The following is a 14,390-nucleotide window of genomic DNA, read 5'->3' on the forward strand; positions in this document are numbered from 1 at the left end:
ACCAAAATAAAAATAGCTAGTATTTTTAGTATCAAATTAGAACTAAAAAAAGATATGTATTTCTCTTCCTCTTCTTGCCTCAGAATAGTGCTGTATTTAAGGAAAGTTGCTACATTCATGAGCAGTGAGCATGGTTCGTTTTGAATCATGTGTAGATATATTCGGGTTAGTGCCCTACGTGTAACACTCGTATTTGTACTGCTTTCCTTCATTTGTGTGTGACTGTTTAGTGCATTAAGCCTCAGTAAGAGATGATGTTGATGACTTATCGATGTGGGATATCAGAATCAGACGGAGTAATGGGGGAGTGGATCAGGCAATTGGTGCTGCTACATCAAAACATTTCGTAGATGGATTTGCTAATACGCTGAACGCTAGAGCCTTCCAGGGCCCAATTCCTCAGCTAACAAGCAAGCTCTGACCCTTTACCCGCTGTCACATCTGGCCCAGGAAGAGCAGCCGATCAGCAATAACGCACCAGCAGTGTCAGTGCTGGGTAGGTGATTGCAACCTCTTGTGTTCCACCAGGTTGCAGGAGGATACACTTGATCAGGTCTTCTTGGTGAAGGCCTGGCTAACGTTTCTGAGATTAAGCCCAATCACAGCCAGGACTGTTTTGTGCAATGCTGCAGTGAAGAGTTTGCATTCTGAATATCACAAAAAATAGGTTTTATGTCTGTTAGTTTTTTTGTGTTTACCTTTCCCTCCCCTGACCATCACCCCATTTTGTGTGTTTGTTTATGAGTACAGGAAGGTGTAGGTGCTTTCTGTTAATGTTTGCAAAGCTTTCTTGTGTCATGCAGCTCCTTGGGTATGTTCTGGGCTGAAAGAGTCTGTCCCAGTTCTGCTGAGTTCTGTACTCAAAAGTAATATGCATAGTATTTTAATTAATTTTGATTATGTGGGAGGTTAGAAATACCTCTATTTATTTAGGATATAAAAAGGCTAACACATGCTAATTTTCTTTGAATTAATTAAACTGGAGTAATTAAATTCAATTTAAGTAATGGCTTTACTTGTGCAGTTGCACAGTGCTATCTTCCCTGACACATGTGCTGTAGTTCTCATACCCAAAAAAGTTCACATCCCCTGTTAGAAAGGAAGGAAGATAACGCATGGTTTCTTTGTGTTGTATGGCTTTTGTCTAGGGCATGAAAAATACCATCATATTTGCAATGTGTATTTTTAGGACAAGAAGTTGATTTAGATCTAGAAAATGTTTTCTGTCTCAGCACGGAGCGATGCTACTGCACAATTCCACGCCCCCTGCTCCTGATCCAGCATGTGGTGCTGGAAATAAACACATTTTGTACCTTGACAGTGATTGTGAACTGCTTCAATTTATTAAGTCCCTTGAGGCCTGTGTTCTAACAGAAGTGGACAGAAATGGCAGGTGATGAGCATTTCCCTAAACTGAGAAATAATTGCCTAATTTGTGGCAGGGGAATGGTGACTACCTGACAATTATAACTTGGCAGAGAATGAGACTTTCTAGCATTTGTTATTTGCATTATTCAGGAGGATAGGAGAAATAAATGACCCTCATTCCTCTCTTTCCCTCCTCCCATACACTCAGAGCTGTGGGAAGGTGACCCAGATGAACTGGGGGCACCTTGAGGAGCAGGTGCTGCTTGGCCTCTCCTTCGCTTTTTATATTGTTGGCTGATACTGTTTTGCAGACAGAAGAGTAAATAGGAGCTTAAGTATGTTTCCTTAATAAAAAGTTGGAAGAATCTTCTTTGTGCTGCCTACAACTGAGGCAAGTGCAGAAGTTTGCACTTAAACCCATGGAGCTTCATTGAGATGTAAACACTTGGGAGAAGCTTAGGAAGTCACTGGGCTCTCAAGTGTTTTGAGATGTGTGACAGTACTTCCAAGTCCTGCATCAGGCTTGAAGAAAATCATAATGTTGGCTTAGGCTTTAAGGGAATACTTAAGTTTTTTAGATTTTGTTTTCAATCTTGGACTGTTTGGTAGTTAACTCCTTTCTCTAAAGCCACAAAAGCTGAAAGGATTCTTAAAACAAACTGTGAAACCTGAGAATCTCTCAGCCCAAAGAAAGACATCAGAGGCCGTAAGTTAGCAGCACTGTATGACACGCAGCACCAAAACAAATAATTGTCTTTGGCCAGAGAATAATGTAATGTTATCTGAAATACAGAGTGAGATCTAAGTGAGCTAGACTATCCAAACCCTAATAAAAAGAAACAACCTCCCCTGGATTTAGCAGTGAAAGGCAGCTTCCCCACCCTTCAGTTTCTTGTAGGATATATCACTCAACATTTCAATTACAGCATATGTCAAGGAAAAGCCTCTAAAGATAAATTAACTTATTTCAATATTTGCTGTATTTAATATGTTAATGTTTTTGTACCTGAAAGCAGTTAAAGGATACTCTGTTAGTGTGTGACACGGAGAAAGAGATGACAGTCAGTGCATTCCAGGAAGCAGAAGATTTTTAATTAGAAAAGCCAGGCTGATTAGTTTCACTCTGCGCCATTGCTGTTGTGCCACTGAGCTGTTGTGCGGTCTGTTGGCTGTTTGTCTGAATATAAATAACTATAATTTTCACACTTGTCTCTTGCTACAGTTCATAAAAACGGTGGTTATAACATCAAATTAATTTTCTATCTCCTGAGTTGGTTTTAATACAAGTAGTTCTCAACAGAAAAGTATTTTATCTTTTAATAAAAAAAAAAATAAATGGCTTTAGCAGCACCCAGGAGTCCTGTTTTCAATATGCTGTGGTCAGGGGGCTGCAGGAAGGCTCTCTCAAGCTCACAGCCCCTCTCCCACCTGTGGGGCAGACTGACCTTCTGGGCTGCCAGGGCTGCTGCATTAGAATAGAATGGAATAGTTCAGTTGGAAGGGACATACAAAGATCATCTAGTCCAACTGCCTGACCAATTTAGGGCCAACCAAATGTTAAAGCATGTTGAGGGTATTGTTCAAATGCCTCTTAAACTCCGACAGCAGCAACTTAGACACTGATGTGAGCAGCAGCAGCAACAAGTGGAGGGGAGGCTGCTGGCACAGGGGAATGAATTTCCCTCTGAAAACCCCTCCGATTGCTCTTGGAGACGAGAGGCAAAACCAAGGATGTAGCTCTTCACATATCAGTAAGTTTCTTCACATATTCAAGGAGAGCAGTGTGGTGTTGCAAAGCTGTTGTGCAGAACCTTCCTTTGGGGCACCTTTTCCACGTCTGGAGGGGAGTATAGAGCCACAGGAACAAATATATTGGACAAGACCAAGGTGCTGCCTGGTCCAGTATCCTGCCTTCAGCTGCGCTGACAGGTGAATGCTGACAGCAGAGGACGGCTGTGGAGGGACCAGGCATCCCATGTGGGGCTGTGGCCTCCAGCTGTTTGCGGCTTGTGGGCTCCCCAAGCCGGTGGATCCCAGAATGTCAGGGGTTGGAAGGGACCTGGAAAGCTTATCCAGTGCAATCCCCCTATGGAGCAGGAACACCCAGCTGAGGTTCCACAGGAAGGTGTCCAGGTGGGTTTGAATGTCTGCAGAGAAGGAGACTCTACAACCTCCTTGGGCAGCCTGGGCCAGGCTCTGGCACCCACACTGGGAAGTTTCTTCTCAAATTCAAATGGAACCTAGTGTGTTCAAGTTTATACCTGTTGCCTCTTTTCCTGTCGTTGGTTGTCACAGCAGTGCTGTGCTCCTGGGTGCTGCACCAAGGCAGGCTCAGCCTGGGCTGGTATGAGGGCTGTGGATGTGGGGACTCCTGACTGCTCTCCTGTGCTCCTCTCAGCAATGCTCGCTCAGCCTGGCTGGCCTTGCACTCGCTTTCCCCAGTGGGTACAGGGAGAACATAGGACTGGGCATAGTGCAATTTGTTATCTGGTTGTAGTGAAAAAACTTTACTGAGTCTTCTGTATGCTGATGTTTCAGGGGCTTGTGGATTTATTGATCAGTTGATCAAAACAGCAAGAGGTTTCTACAAGCAGGCTGATTTCAAGTTTTAAATTACTGCTGTTTTGGGAGCTACAGCTGCTTTTTGTATTCATGTGACTGGTGAGAGACTGGTAATTGGGCTCCCATGTAAAGGTTTTCAGGCATGTAGCAAGGAAGTGCAGGTGCTATTGTATCAGGTGTCTTGAATTTTTCAGAGTAACATGTTGAACTTTGTTCAAAGTTTAAAGATTTTTATTTGGTGCATAGGTACAATGACAGAAAAACCTTTAACAATAGTTTACGTAACATTTTTCTTCCTCTGAACCGGACATGATTAAAAAAAAAAAATGAAGTTGCGTTCACATTTGTCCCAATTATTTGTGGAATTGCATGGAGGTACGCCCTTGAAAAGCAGCAGCAACGTGACCTTTTCATTACTGACTGTTAAATCACTGGAAAGACCATTTGACTAGCTACTACACACAGAAAAGTAGTAGACTTTGTTACTCCCTTGGCTGTTACGCAGGATCCCAGAGCTCCTTGGAAAAGGAGCCGTCTTCTTGCTGACATCAGGAGCTGTGCTGGTCTTGGCTGAAAACCAGGAGTTCTCCTCTGTGCAAACGGGCACTTTCATTTATAGCCCTGGGTTGTGTTTCAGTCCTGTGCTCTCAGGAGAGCCGCTGGAATTGCAGGTGTGCAAATTAACCAGGCAGTAATGGCTAGCAGGAGAATAATAGGTTTTCTTGCATATGGCTGATCTTAACTCACTTATAAGGCCTAAAGTAGAAGCCTGTTGGCTGCTGTTGTTTTTGTTAGTCTCTGTATTTGTAGGATTTCTAGTATTGGTTGTACCTGATAAGTTGATTATGAGAGAACTGAGCAGTTTGGTTCTTGCCCATGGTGTTTTTCCATGAGAGTATCTAATTTTAAAGAAACAAGGAGTTTTACTTTATAAGAAAAAAAAAGGCAATTTTATTTATGTTCTCTTAAAACATTGATAATTTGATTGTGTAGGTGTTCATCACACTTCAAAACAGCCTTTGCAAGCCTCTGAAAAGTGTCCTCAAACAGCTTCTCTTTCAATATACCAGCCCTGGAAAGAGATGGCGCAAGGTGAGACCATCATCTCCTGGCTGTGTTTGTTGTTGGTTGCTGACACCATCTGTGTGGCCACTGACCTGTGGGGGTGTTTTCTTGTGCAGGTCATAGTTGTTGGCTTTTCCCAGCTTAGAATGGTGAAATATCAATTATTGATTTACCATCCCAGATGGTAAAAACCCACAAAACCCAACAAAATACCCACCAAACAAATCCTGCCTCTCTTATGACACCAGTTTGGTCATTCCTGTAGAGCTCGTGCTATGGTTATTCTGAGTCCTTTCAAACCCTGTCCACTGCTCCAGACTCCTGTGTTCAGCAGACCTTTGCTATTTCTGAAAAACTGGAATTCATTGTTGGTTGGAGATTATAGACAAAAATCTTGACAGATCTGGTGTTTTTTCTATAACTCTTCTGAAATGTCCCTTTGCTAGGGCTAGCTTGGGCTGTTTTTCTCTGCCTGCCTGGATTGTAAACTGATCCCTGTAGAAATGAGCTAACGTATCTGTGCAGTAATAATGCAATAGCCCCATGCTCTTGCACAGGAATTTTTGTGGAAAGAGCTCAAAGCTCATCTTGAGGGAGGTCAGATGTATTGGCTCAGCATTACAGACACGATGCTGATGTGAGTGGACTCACTCAAGGTCACCCAGCAGGCCAGCAGCAGATGCAGGAGCAGAACCTGCACCTCCTACTTTGCCCCTGGGGTCTGTCTGTCACGTCGTGCTGCTGCAGCTTCTGTTTAACACAAATTACAAGCAGCTCTGTAGCTGTTGATGTCTAGCTGGATCTTCAACTTCTGTGATTTTTTTTTCTCTGCAAAGTCATGGATCGGTACTGTTGTAAGAGTAACAGTCACGTTTGTATAACTGTTTTTTGGAGATGCGTTGAAAAGCTGATGTTGCTGGTAGTAAAGTAGAAATAGGTTAACTCAGAGGAACAGGGTGAGATCCCCAAGAGCACGAATCACATTAATATCTGTGGCTAATGCTGTGTTAGCTATCAGAAGAATTCCGGTTGTAGCTATGGCTCATGTCACGATGGTGATGCTCAGTTTGCTGCAGGTCCCTCTCAAGGTGTGAAGGTCCCATGGGAGGGATGAAGCATCATGATGCAGCCCAGGGCTGCTCTGCTGTCCTGCTGCAGGGCAGGGAGCCTCTGGGCTCCAGGACATGTGTCCATGTTCATGTTTTCAGCCCCAGCATGTCACTGGTATGGTGGAGACAGGGTCAGGCCACACTGGTGATGGCTGCTGAAGCTCCTGCCCTTGCTGTGTGGTGGGAAACATGGAGAGATGAGAGGGGAGGCAGGGGCAGCAAGCCTTGCTGTTTCCAGTTCTCCTTTACTCGAGTGAACCTGCTAAAGAGACAGGTTAATCAAAAGGTATCAGGAAATCTCACATCCTGCAAGGAATTCAGGAAGGTTCTAATGACAGTGGATAATCCTGTGAAATCACGTTGTTATAGCTTAACTGCTTGCCTTAGAGGTACCCCTGTGCTTTTGTGAATTGTAAAGCCTTCCAAAGAGCGTTTGCTTTCCGTCTTTGTGTGTCTCCATATTCTCCTGTTGTACCCATCCTGTGAGCCTGACTGCTGCTCTCCCCAAGCTGCATGCAGTGAGTACTCCATGTTGTTCATTGGTACTGACAGAGTTATTGTTCCTGAGGAAATTTTGGAGAAATGAAATGCGTGTTCACTGCATAAAGAATAAGGAAAGATACCAGTACTTAGTAAAATGTATTTGTAATCTATCTCTCAAATAACCATTCAGAAATTATTGAGAGTTTCAGGTCACTTATAAGAATGGATGCTTTGCAGTATGACTTTTCAGTGGCAGAGTATATACAATTTCACAATCTGTTCTTATTTATTTTTAAGTCATGTTTCCTTCAAAGCTTCTTGGATATTGATGGAATTACCTTTTTACTAATACAGTGACATCTCTCTATAAATCAGGAGGTTTACGGCCTTGACTCATGCTATTTTTATTTTCCATCCATCTAAACAACCCACAGCTATTGCTAGATAAGCATCTGAATGTTCTTCCTGTCAAATGTGTGCTATCACAAAATACTGTTCAACAGAATAGGTCTTCTGATGCCTTTCAATTTTTGGTATAAATATATAACCTTAGAAGTACTACAGGCATTCTTCTTCCTCCCTCTCTCTTCCTCTTCCAAAGTATAAACTTCATTCAGTTAACGGTTGAGCATGGATGGTGACAATGTGGTGACTGTACACAGCAGTTGAGATAGGAATGTGAGGTGCTTCTGTGGATATCTTGAAGCTTTGGTTTATTCTGCTTGTAGTAAATGCCACGGTACATCCAGCCTGTCCTCGACACCAGCTGTAGATAAAGTTTGCGGCTTATGAGCACAGCACCACTTGTGTTGGTATGCTTGGTGCACTGGAGATCCAGGACTTAAATGCTGAGAGAAGTGCTTGTTTCTTGAATTCATTAACATGGGAAGAAAGAATACCTTGGGAACTTTGTCTTAGCTTTTGCTAAAGCTTGTTATAACCCCTGAATTTTGGGTTTAATTGAACTTGGGACTATGTGTCTGACTTCTTCCCTTTCTGTAGCTGTCAAAAAGTCCTTTATTTATTAGCACCTACAGTGTAGTTGTTTCTGCGCTTTAGATTTAAAACGTGATCTTTAAAAGTGGCAACCAATATAACACAGGATGTCAGCAGCACATCCATCATGTCAGAGCCCGGTTTATGAAGACAAAAACGTTGAGATGTTATTCTAGCAATATTTACATGTCTCCTTTCTCATACTTCATTTCTATGGAATCCATTGCTGTTTAGCATCCGTCTGGAGCTTCCTGCAGGTGGAAATGGGTGCAGGCTTCAAATCGCATTGTAGCACCGCAAGGACATTGCTTTTCTGCAAAAGGAAACTTTGGAGGTTTTATCTTGACAAGTCATGGGTTTGGGGTATTAAAAAAGTGTGAAAGCATATAAAAGTCAAATGAAAGCCTGTAAACAACATGCAGTCCTTTCCCAAATCTGTTTTCACTTAAATCTTTGAGCAAGGTGTGGTGTGTTTTCGTGTTTTTTGTGGGGTGTGTGTGGTTATTGTGAGTGGTTTGTGTTACTTTTGTTTTGTGTTGTTTGTTTGTTTGTTTCCTCCTTCTTCTTTCTTCCCCCTCCCTGTCTTACACCTAAGCCCAGGGTAGGATTTCTCCCTTTTACTGTGAATTTGAACTTTTTATTGAGAAGAGGCATCTGATGACTCATTCTTTCATTTTTCCAGTAGAAATCAGTGTCTTATAGTCTTTTTTTCTGACATATTTCCTTCTCCCAGGATCTGGGATAAAAGAGGATATTAGTGTTCTTTTTCTGTCATAGGACTGTAGTTCTTAAAGGGAGGTTCCCTTGGAGATGGATGCATTACAGGTAATGATTTTGTTTACTAGTCCTGTAATGCAGCAATAGGTGCATTTACCGGAGCTCTTTTAAAAACTCTGATGGCTGTGTTTTTGTTGTTGATCAAAGACCAAACCCAAATCCCATCAAAGTCAGTGGGAAACTACCGACTTCTTCAGACTTGCATTAGAGCTGGGGGCACTGTAAAATGCTTTAAGGAAGAGCTAATATCCAAACACCTTTCTTCAGAACACCTTCAATGTCTTTTTCTTTGTTAGCAGAGAAACAGCATTATGGATATCCTCATGCTCCTTGGAAAGGCTTATTTCTTTAGGTGGGAGTTGCACTCACAAACAAACGTAGCCCAGTTCAGTGTCACCGCACAACGGGTGCCCAGCAGAGGCTGTGGTGGTGAAGGTGCAGCGCTCCCATCTCCAGGAATGGGTTGCATCCACTACACACTGGACCCAAGTGCTTGGATGCCAGGAAGGGTTAAGTGGTTTCTGCTGCATCTGATTTCATTGCCCTGACTTTACTGTGGATGCAGCAGCCTGCGTGATGCAGTTGCAGAGCTTTGCGGAGACCTCCTGACCCAAGTGTCCATTTTCCTTTCTGGTTTTGGGGGTGTTTCCCTGTTTGGCACGAGCCCCTAAACTATGACTCTGCCTCTCAGCTGTGTGCCTTATGGCTCACGAATGCGTGACGTTTAAGCAGTGCATCCTCTTGTCTTTGGGTGTTGTGGATCGGTTGGGAGCTGGTTACACGGAAACAATTACACACTGTCACAACAGGAATATAGGTTACTTTGGAGAGTTGTTCGAGTTTTGTATTTCTGGGAAAACTAAAGATCATGTCATTGATGTTCTTTCAGTGCTTCTGAAAGCATCCTTGATCTAAAACTGTGTGGTTGCTGCTCTGAAACAGATTTTCTTTATGTTTTTGCTCCTGAAGTATGTGCTTTGAAAGGATACATTTTGAATATTTGTATCTCGAAACAGTATGTAAGTTCATATAATTTCTTTCTAGGTTGCCTTGTTTATTCAGTTTTACATCTAAATAAGTCTGCCTGGAATGCTCCTGATGGGTTCCCAAATTCCAGGTGCTTTCCTTAATTGTAGATTTCTGCAATACAGAGATGGAGCTTCAGCTTTGATTACCTTTCTTAGTAGCACATGATGATTTTTGGCTAGCTAGTCTCAGTCACTTCATCTGTCATGGAGTCTGACACTAGCACGCTAGCGTGTTGTTCTTTAAGGAAAACTAGTCTTATTCTTATGTGTCTGTGCATAACATGGAAACTATGCTTATTTTTGTAGCTGGTATTTATCCAGCTGATTGCTAATACCTTGCAACTGTTGGCTTTTGGGTCTGGCTCTGTATCTTGATGGATCTGGACCTTGGGACTGTAGGAGGTGGGAGTAGAAACCATGGGGTGTGTGGGCAGGTGGAAGAAGTGAGGGAAAGCTTTAAGAATGAGCTTTTAAAGGCAAACTGCTTTTAAGGAGAATTTCATTAAAGCATTTATTTTTTAACACCAGTGGTTGGAAAACCATTTGTTTTGATCTGTGAGACCTTATTTAGATTAATAGTCACCCTAAGCCCTTGATAACCATTATAAACTTATTTGTGATCATTTGCATCCTAAAAATTTGGCAGTAATTGGATTTGTCTGGGCTGCTGTCAGTGAAGTGCTCACCTACAGCCACCTGGGACCAGGAGGCTCTAACGGGGCTCAGCTGGTGCGGTGCGGCCCTGGTCCCCGTGCACCGCAGTGGGCGTTTGCAGATGGATTAGCTGTTGCTGTTCCAGTTAATGATTTTTCTCTTCCAAGGCATTTCCCCACATTTGTAGTGCTGTAAAAGAACTGCAAAGGGGAAAGAAAAAGTCTAGTTGTGTTTTAGCAAAGGGAGAGGCTGGTCTTTTGAACGTTCTGTGTTTGTTTTCAATGTGCAAACACGGAGGTTGGCAACATGGACCTCAGAAGTTTTGGCCCTAGGAAGCCTTTCTTGAGATGGGTCATAAATCTCTAAAGGGAGATCATGACAAAATTGCTGATGCAACCTGATTATATCAGTGTGAATGGAACTGCCAAAATACAATTAAAGAAACTGCTTATATTCTCTGTCTTCCAGCAGGATATATTTGTTCATGTCGCTACCACGCTTTCTTGATGACGTTTGATTTAATATACTGTTTGGAAAACATATGTGCTTATTCCCTCAGTGCTGATTTATGATGTGATAAGGAAGTGCCAAATTTTTTAGCGATAAAGTAAATCCTGTGCAGCGTGCTATGTATGGTCAGCATTTCATCCTCTAGTCCCTAAATACTAGTGGATAGATTGAGAGAATTACTTTTGGCTGCCAGTTACTACAGATGCATTTAATATAGGTGATGTGTGGCACTACTTTGGCTGATTCTGGCGCCTGGAGTATGGGAGGGCAGAACAGCTCATTGCGGTTCTGCTCTGTGTTTTGTGAAGGCTCAGGCTTCAGAAGGCCTGTGGACGCGAGTCCTGGCTTTGCTGGGAGGGCTGATGGGCTGTGCATGTGTGGGCATCGTGGTGTGGACTCCACATAGCGCTTCCACCTCTGCCTCAGCTCTGGCCAAGGGATGATACTCCCTTGCTGCTCCCTAAGAATGTCAGGAGCGCCTAAACCGGGCTTATCACAGCCTGTGAGGAGGGGAGAACAGGTCTGGGGAGACTATACTGGTGCCTTTCAGTGCTTGTCAGGTCAGTCTAGACAGCATGAGTGGAAATGAGGGACCTGAAACAGCAGTGGAAACCTTTGCTGTAATGCTATCAGTATTGTTCTAGTTTCCTGTTCATGCTTTTAAAGATGATTTTCCTGAAGGTTTGTTCTGATTAACTACTAACAGTTAGAACGTGGATTCTCAATGAAGTAATTCTCCAAAATTTGGCACTTAGTAGATACATCATTAAACTCTCGAACTGTGTCGCATGAACAGATGCTTAGGTCTTAGCGTGTGTTAGGTTGGCTCCTTAACTTCACTTGGTTTTGCTAAATAGGCCTGAATAACTTATTTACTAGATTCCTTTTGACTAAGGATTGATCTGGCTTTTGAATAGAAACTGGAATTAAAGTTACGCAGAAAACTGGTACTTGAAAATAAATTACCATTGAGGGTTCTGAATAATGAAGCAAAATGTAATAAAAATTTATTTCCTCTATTCCTGTAACGTGTCATCTAATGCTGGTTTATTAAAGACAGTATTATCAGCATTTGGTGAATTGAACTGATGGTTTCTGGTCAAAATACCTTTCTGTGGTTTTTGCATTCTTAAAGTTTTTATTAATAGGTTACAGAAAGAAATTTCTGAACTTACAAATCCCAGCTGCACTTTTACTTTGAAAGAATTACATATTGAACTGAACTAGACTGAGAGGAAAAAAGATGTAGACAGAATATACTGTTGGAACCTGTTGGAGAGAGAGCTAAAAGCTGGGATTCAGTTTATTATATACCAGACTCCAGATGTGACTCTCTTACCTCTTATTCTCTTACCTGTTTGAATTTTTACCATTACATTTGTTATTTTACTTTGCTTTAGAAGAAGCCCAGTAACATTAGGCATTGATGAATATTTTCATAATATGTTGAAATAGCTATTTGTAAAGAAAAATGCATACTTCAGATTTGAAGTTTGTTAAATAATATCAACTTCTGTTATTAATTGTTGGGATGGGAATGAATCTCTTGAATCAGTAAGCGCCAGTCATCAGATTACCGAGTTCCAGTCATGATTTGCTGAGCTCCAGAGCATGGAATTGCCCTGCTCTCCTCGCCCCGGGTGTTCATGCATGTAAAATCGAGCAGATGCTCTGCTGTGCTGCAGAACTGATGTTTACTGGTGTTATGGCTTTTTGTGGGGGTGCTCTGGGAGCAGCCATTGATTTGGCACGGGGTAGAGAGAGTGCTGGCCAAGAGGTGTTGGCAGCCCAAGGGACTTGGGCTGGGGGGAGAATCCAAAATGAGCAACCCAAAGGGATGGTGTGGAGGAGTTGAGACACTTGGAGGTGCTCCATGGAAGGGCCAGAGGCAGCAGAAGCTTGGGGTAGAGACCTCCCAAGGGACACTTCAACCTGAATGATTTCAACCTGCTTCTCCTTTCAGTGGTTCTGGATTAGGGCTCTGCTGCTCCTGTCTGGGGGTTTACACCCGGCTGGTGATGCTGGGCCCTGCTGCCCTGTCACCTCAATCTTCCCTGGATGCAAATTCCCTGTTTTTTCAACCTTCCTGTTGTGATAACTTGTGTATTCTGTGTGCATGCTGCCAAATACTACTGGAAATATCATTAAGCCGTAAGGATTTATTTCAAGTTTATTCTCTTTGAGGGCTGGAGGAAATTTTCTCATCATTTACCAAACTGAATGTCTAATAAGCACTTGTATCACTTACTGAATTCCTAGTGATATGTATTTCCCAATGGGTTGAAGAATATTGCCGCAAATCAGCTTCCTTTCTGAATGGCTTTTTATTGACTGTCACTTCTGGTTTTGCTACTTTTGTTTTAAGAGTGCGGCACAGATAATGGTATTTGGCCCGGAGGAAAGATGCTTCAAAGAGTAATGGGGATTTCTTTAATGAGGATCATTATTATTTGTAACGCACTGACCTGGGCATGCATTGGGTTTCTGTTGTGTTCTATAAAACCACAGGTCAAAAGCAGTCTTAGTTTTTAAAGGAAATTCCAACCCAAGCATAGGTTGAATGTTAATACAGCAGACTATTAAAAGAACAAAGCATGGTAATAAAATAACTTTTAGGGGACAGGAAGGAAAACAATTGTTCATGATTTGATTAAGGAAGCAAAGAAATCAGCTGTTCTGGAGTTGAAGCTGTTTGTGTGTTCTGATGTTTCTCTTGTACGAAATCCACATTTGACCTTTTGATAGAATACAGTATCTCATGGAAGAGAAAACGTCTCATTAAGAGTGAAAGTGATAGCATCTATTAATCAACAGTATGAAAATTATTTAGGCTTCAGACTTGGTGCTTAGATACATCTCTTAAGAATCAATATTGTTTCCAAGTAACTAAGAATCAATAGGAGACGTGGATTTCATTTTGGTTACAAATCATTAGTTTCCAGTGTTTCTGAACTGGAAACAAAATCTCTATAAAAGTGCCTTTTAAAGAATAAACAGTATGCAAGAGACCTTGACGTGTGATGTCATTTGAGATACAGCACTTCGCAAGCATCTAATTGTTGAAGAGCTGCTCCTGTGGTCTTGCTGTTGTTGCAAATAGGCTGCAAGCAGGATTCTGGTTGAAAATACTCCATCAGCACCTTGGGGATCTGTATGAGGAAGAAAACAATCTGAGATATTTCCCTCATTCTTTGCTGTGTCTTCTCATCCTTCTAATCCTTTTTGGAGTATGTTCTTCTAGAAAATGCTGATATAAAACAGTGGGCTGTCAGCCTTGTTTCTGCCATTGATCCTTTCTCCCTGGCACTCCCTTGTATAAATCCCTTCCCAAAATGCTGCATCACGTCTGCTACCCTAAAAACCACTTGCATCACAACAGTGTTATTACTGTTTTGCTTTTGCTCCTGTCATGGCTTGGAAGAGACATCTGTTGTGGCTGTTTTCTTACAAGCAACAAACCCTTTGAGCAGTGGGCTGAGCAGTAGTCTGGAGGAGAAGAGGCTGAGGGGAGACCTTCTCGCTCTCTACAACCACCTGAAAGGAGGTTGGAGCATGGAGGTTGTTGGTCTCCTCTCCGAAGTAACAGGTGATAGGATGAGAGAAAATAGCCTCAAGTTGTGCTGGGGGAGGTTTAGACTGGATATTAGGAAAAAAGTTTGTGGGAAAGTGTTGTTGGGCATTGGAACAGGCTGCCCAGGGCAGTGCTGGAGTCACCAGCCCTGGAGAGGTTTAAAAGATGTGTAGATGTGGTGCTTCAGGACATGGTTTAGAGGTGGACTTGGCAGTGTTAGTCTAATGGTTGGACTCGATGGTCTTAAAGGTATTTTCCAACCAAAAT

The sequence above is a fragment of the Patagioenas fasciata genome, chromosome 11 (genome assembly GCF_037038585.1).
Source record: "Patagioenas fasciata isolate bPatFas1 chromosome 11, bPatFas1.hap1, whole genome shotgun sequence".
NCBI lineage: Eukaryota > Metazoa > Chordata > Aves > Columbiformes > Columbidae > Patagioenas > Patagioenas fasciata.